The following is a 6,190-nucleotide window of genomic DNA, read 5'->3' on the forward strand; positions in this document are numbered from 1 at the left end:
TATCAAGCTAATAATAGTATTGAAAAGAGTATTGATTAAACTAACAATCCCTGGTATCAGTATATGTTTGGAAAATACTGATGTCAGACAGTGAAAACTGGGACAACCTTTAGATGACACTAGGGAAAGTCCTACTGCATGTCCGTCAGGAATATCTGTTATTATGGTGGCTATGCACATTTCGATAAATTATCATTTTCTTTTCCGATCAATCTTTTCTGATAGGAATAATCCATTCTATACTGTAAAACCCATTCAATATGCCACAAACAGGGAATTGGATTCAACCCATAGTTGGAAGATGTGATCATAAGTTATTAATCACAGCTTTGTTTTCATGTACTCTCCTAATCTGTTCAAATGAAATATGAACGAATTATTGACCAAAGCATCCACTTGCCGACCGCCGCAAGTACATATACTGTGGCAGTCAGCCCCTCACAGGCAAAGTGACGTATCGGTACGTCACTAGCCTGTGGGGCACAAGCGCGCGCCGCCGGATGCGTGCTCCCGCTCCTGCTCGGTCACGGACCCCCCCGCGTGTGTGTCTCGCGATCGTCCGTTACACCGGGAGAAAGGCAGGCGGCTAATGTAAATTCTGTCCCCTGTGTAAGAATAGTGATCACACGGTTCTGCTATGTAGGACCGTTGATCACTGTTCTTACACCTCAAGCCACAGCCAATCACAGTTAGAAGCACGCCCCTAGGGACACACTTAACCCCTCCCTCTCAAAAAAGTTAACCCCTTCACTGCCAGTGTCATTTTTACAGTAACAGTGCATATGTATAGCACTGATTTCTGTAGTAATGTCACTGGTAACCCCAAAAGTGTCAAAAATGTCAGTCAAGGGTCCGATCTGTCCGCCGCAATGTCGCAGTCCCGCAAAAAAATCACAGATCGCCGCCATTACGCGTTAAAAAAAAAACACAACAAAAATGACAGAAATCTTTCCCTTAGTTAGTATACACAATAATTTTTGTGCAAACCAATCAAAATACGCTTTTTGCGATTTTTTTTTTTTACCAAACATATGTAGCAGAAAACACATTGGCCTAAAATGTTAAAAAATTTCGATTTTTACATTTTTTTTTTTTTTGGGAATTTCATATAAAAAAATGTGAAAAATATTGTTATTTTTGCAAAATCTCTGCTCTATTTTTGTTTATAGCGCATGATCAAAAAATCGCACAGGTGATCAAATACCACCAAAAGAAAGCTCTGTTTGTGGGAATAAAAGGACGTCAAATTCGTTTAGGTACAGCGTCGCACAACCGCGCAATTGTCCGTTAAAGTCACGCAGTGCCAAATTGCAAAATAGGCCCTGGTCAGGAAGGGGGTAAAATCTTCCGGGGCTTAAGTGGTTAATGCTGCCGATGCAAAACAATCAAAAATTTTCCGCCCTGGCCAATTAAATCCCTTTGATCGAATCTGATCTAAAGTCTAAATCAATCGGAAGGGAAGCTATGTCTATTTGATTGTTTGCAATTCAATTGTTTTGATCAAATCGCATATTTAGCTGACAATAAAATCAAATCGTGTTTGGCCACCCTATGAGTAAGCTAAGACTTAAACATTTTCTGATCAATTGCCTAATTTGTAATACGTGTCAGGCAATGGTAGAAAGTACATGGCTGGTTTTAGTAGCATAGCTAAGCAAGTAATCAGGAGAGAATAATACATGGCTGATTTTAGTAGCGTAGCTAAGCAAGTAATCAGGAGAGAATAGTAAATGCTACAAAGCAGACAATGTCAACTGTTTTTTTAGCCCATCCATTTTAATAGGAGGAGGTGATCAGTCCAGTGTTTCTCAACTGCCAGGCCATGGCACATAGCCAGCTTTCCTTTTACTGGGTCACAGGGTGTTTAGAGAGCTGATAAACTTTTTTATTTTTGCCCACATTAAATGTTTCCACCTTCATTCCCGCCAAGCAATGGCTTTACAGCTACTACTGTCTTATGTCTGGTACACACAATGAGATTTTCGGATAAATGATCGCCAAAAGAGAAGGAGGTAGCGCTATCCAGATGTTGGTATTAAAAATGAATGTAAAAACAGCCCATGGATATGAGACACATTTATTTGGAAAGACAAATGTTTAAAATGTATAAACAATCAATAAAATGGAATCAAACCAGTGTTGTTCCAGGCCGATCGTGCAGGTGGTGATGGGTAATGAAGCACGAGTCAACTGGGTGAGGGGATCCGATCCCTAGGGTGGGCTGAGATGAAAACAATCCAGAGTATTTGGGAGAGCTGGATACAAGCTGTGGTGCACGGGAGCCAAGCTGGGCCAGCCGGCGCTCAGCACGTGACGTGTTCAGCAATGCACAGCAGGTCGAAAGTCTTAAACCCAGAACAAAACCAGCCTGGAACGCATGAAGGAGAACATTGCTTATATGTTTTGCGCGCATGCGCTTTGTCAAGTCATCTCAGCCCACCCCAGGAATCGGATCCCCTCACCCAGTGGACTCGCGGTTCATTATCCACCACCACCTGCATGATCGGCCTGGAACAACACTGGTTTGATTCCCTTTTATTGATTGTGTTTTATACATTTTAAACATTTGCTTTTCCAAATAAATGTGCATGGGCTGTTTTTACAGTACTTTTATAATACCAACATCTGGATAGCGCTACCTCCATCTCTTTTGGGAACCTTTAGGCTGCTCACAGCAATTTACTGGTAGCAGCACCGACTGTTGGGGATCTTCCACAGTTTGTTTGCCATAGTGACAACGCTGGAACTTTGTTGTTGCAATTCGGATAAATGATCGTCCATTTTTTTTTTTTTTTACATGCTAATCTCATATTGAAACTAAAGTAAAGAAAATTCTCGTATGACAGAATAAAAATGGGGGAAGTGCGTTGTATTGTGTTTTCGGACGACATCTGTACTGAATAAAGGAAGATTGCCTGATCTGGTATTTTTAGTGCTTGTCCCATTAGATAATTTCCCATGAATTGTACTAGCTGTGTACTAATGATCAGATTATCGTACGATCTCGTCAAAAGCGGTATTTTTTGTACGATTTTCTGATATTGTGTACAGGCCTTAAGTAGCACACCGCTGTGTGTTTAGATGTGTTGACCCACCTAATAGAAAGCGCCTAAACGTCATGCTGAGTGGAGCCTATAGCATCATGGGAGTAAAATGCAGCCTCTTCTCACAGTGGCAGCACAAACAAAAATGGAACAGCAGCAGGCAATGATGAAAAGGCAATAAAATGAATAAAAGAAGAAAGATTAAAAAAAAGGAGAATTGAAGGAAGATTAAAAAAAAACAGTAGGGACCCATTAATCCATTTATGAAACCTTATTAATTCACATGAAGTAAAATTCATGCATATATATATTCCACATACGGAGAGGACCAATTAATCCACTGCAATAAACACTAAAAAGAGTCTGCACAGCTCTTTTTAATGATTATTGCAATGGATTCATTGGCCCCATCTGTATGTGGGATACCTGTGCATGAGTTTTACTTTGTGTGAATTTTTTTTCATCTTTCCTCAATACCACACTCCAGGTAAATTTTCTCTTTTTTCCACCCCTTTCTTCATTAATAAAATTAACTACCGAGGTCACTGATAGGGAGGTACAGTCAGCCCCCCCTGTACCATGCCCCCCTGCTGATCTGGTGGGGCTTGCTGCCTGTGGGTGGCTCAGAATCCTCCATCCACTGGACCCCCTCTCTCCACTTCTCATCCCCCTTTGACTACACCTCCCAGAATCCCCCGCACCCAGAGGGGGGAAGGGGTGTCTGGCTAGAGCCCTCTGTGCAGAAAATTTGGAGCTGTGATTCATTCACAACAGTACAGGTCAGGGTGTGCAGAGTGAAGTGTAATGGGGTGAAAATTAGGCAGTAGTGGGGATATGGGAATGCAGGGGGGGTACATAGTGTGGGGTAATAGGGGTTGAAGAGTTCAAGTAGTACAAAGTATACGGAGTGGGGGTAGTAAAGGGGGGGACATTTTGTGAGGTATTGGTTGATGCAGGGGGTGCAGAGTGAGGTGTAATGGGGTGTGCAGAATGTGGATGCAGGAGGTTCAAAATGTGGGGTAAAGAGGTATACAGGGGGTGTAGAATGTGGGTTAATGGGAAAAGCAGGGGGGTTCATAATGTTGTGTAGTAGGGAATGCAGGAGGTGCAGAGTGAGGAGTAATGGTTATATAGGGTGCAGAGTGAAGTGTAATAGGGGTGCAGGAAGTACAGAATGTTGGGGTATTGGGAATACAGGGGGTGCAGGTGATGCATGGGGTGTAAAGTATTGGGGTAGTGGGGGTGCAGTGTGGGCAGTGTGGGCAGAGTGGGGTATATTGAAGGGTAGTGGGGGGTGCATGGGGAATGTATGAGAAAGCACTATGGGGGACCCTGTCAGGCAGACCCTCCCCCTCCAGGAGGTTACTCCCCCTTCCATATTTTTATTTTTATTATTAAAGAATGTACTGGGCCCCAGTCTCACAAAGGTTGAGTACAACTGGATTAGTCTGCAACTGTAGTATGTGCAAACAATTTCTTTTGCATGTTTATACAGGAAGCACTTTCTTGACCTCTACAGAGAGTGGTATTACAGGACGATGGATGATATTGGTGGTCATATTGATCGTCTAGACATATGGACACTGAATGCACAAGTAGTATAATATACCAGAAGGCTACACATGTAAGCAAAACAAGATTTGGATCTACCAACAGCTCCACACTAACCACTCTATATTTCTTAAAGCAGAAAACACTAAGTAAACATGTGACCTTTTGAGGCACTTGCATATTTTTTTAATCAGTTGGTGAAAAGCATTTGCAACTGCATAACAGTCGTAAATTATCAAAATTGTTTCTGTTCCTCTGCCCTCACACTTAAGCCCCATACACACGATCAGATTATCGAACGATCTGTCGTCCGTTTTTTGTGGCATGCTAGTCTGATGTGGAAAGTGAAGAGGTTATTTTCATACGAATTTTCCCGTACGACAGAATTCTACTTCAGAAGTGATGTCATGTGTTGGATTGCTTTGTATGTGTTCTTTCGTCTCTGAGCATGCCTAGTCTTGCTCTTAAGATTTTTTTTCCATCGAAATCTGTTCTAATGAGACGAAAATCGGACGTTTTATTACGGACGATAAAAATTTTATAGCCTGCACATCAGGATTTTGTCAGCCGAAAAGTCGGAGTTGGCTGTCGAAAGCACCATACTAACAATCCGAAAATCGGCAGATCGGTCGTCGGACGAATTTTCCCTACAGATTTTCTTATCGTGTGTACAGGCCTTTACACTTGACCTCTGTCCATGATCTGTCCTGTGCTATCAGGACAAGTAAGGTAATTTAAAAGGGGATAGTTATGAGCCTGGTGTTTTAAAATTGTGACCTGAGTACTACTTTCATGTGACGTGATGCAACTCTGAAGTGACTTTGTCTTATGCAGGTATGCAGAGATAACAGCATACAGGAAGGTGCCATGCACTGCCTAGGTAATCTTCCTGTAATGTCGGATCCAAATCACATCAATATAGATAAGGATCCGACTTGCAGGTAACTTCCATTAAAATCTATTGGCACAAGTCGGATAGAAGTCGCCTTGAAGTAGTACAGGAACTTTTTCTAGATGTGGAGCGACTTCAGTAGTGCTAATTAAGACAGCTCTCATTGACTAACATGGGATTTCACGTCATGCGACTTGGGACAGTCGTGGCAGTGTGAACTGAGCCTAATCTGGATAGAAATAAAAATGTTCAAATCTAAATCATGTGAAGACATACAGTATGTGAATTCACAATACAATAACAATTAGTAATACTTACTGAAATGGAAACCACTACAAAATTTAGAGGACACCAAGTGGTTTAGCATGTTCTGTAGAATCAAACAATGGTCAGGCTAATGTAGAAATGAATAAAGAAAAAGACCAAGTGGTCTATCAAGCCTGCCCCATCATTTTTTATTTCTTTTTATATTTTATAAGTATAGATCTATGTTTGTCCCCAACATGTTTGAATCCATTGTTGACTGACCCACCTTTGCTGAAAGTCTACTTCAATCATCAACTACTCTTTGGGTAAGATAATACTTTCTATAGTTCATTTTGAACTTTTGTTCTGCTAGTTTGAGGTCATGTCCCCGGGTTATTTGATCTTGGTTGCATATTGAAAATACTGCCCTCCTGAACTTTATTCACACCTTTAAAGT

Source organism: Pelophylax lessonae (genome assembly GCF_965119305.1).
Source record: "Pelophylax lessonae genome assembly, chromosome: 12".
Lineage (NCBI taxonomy): Eukaryota > Metazoa > Chordata > Amphibia > Anura > Ranidae > Pelophylax > Pelophylax lessonae.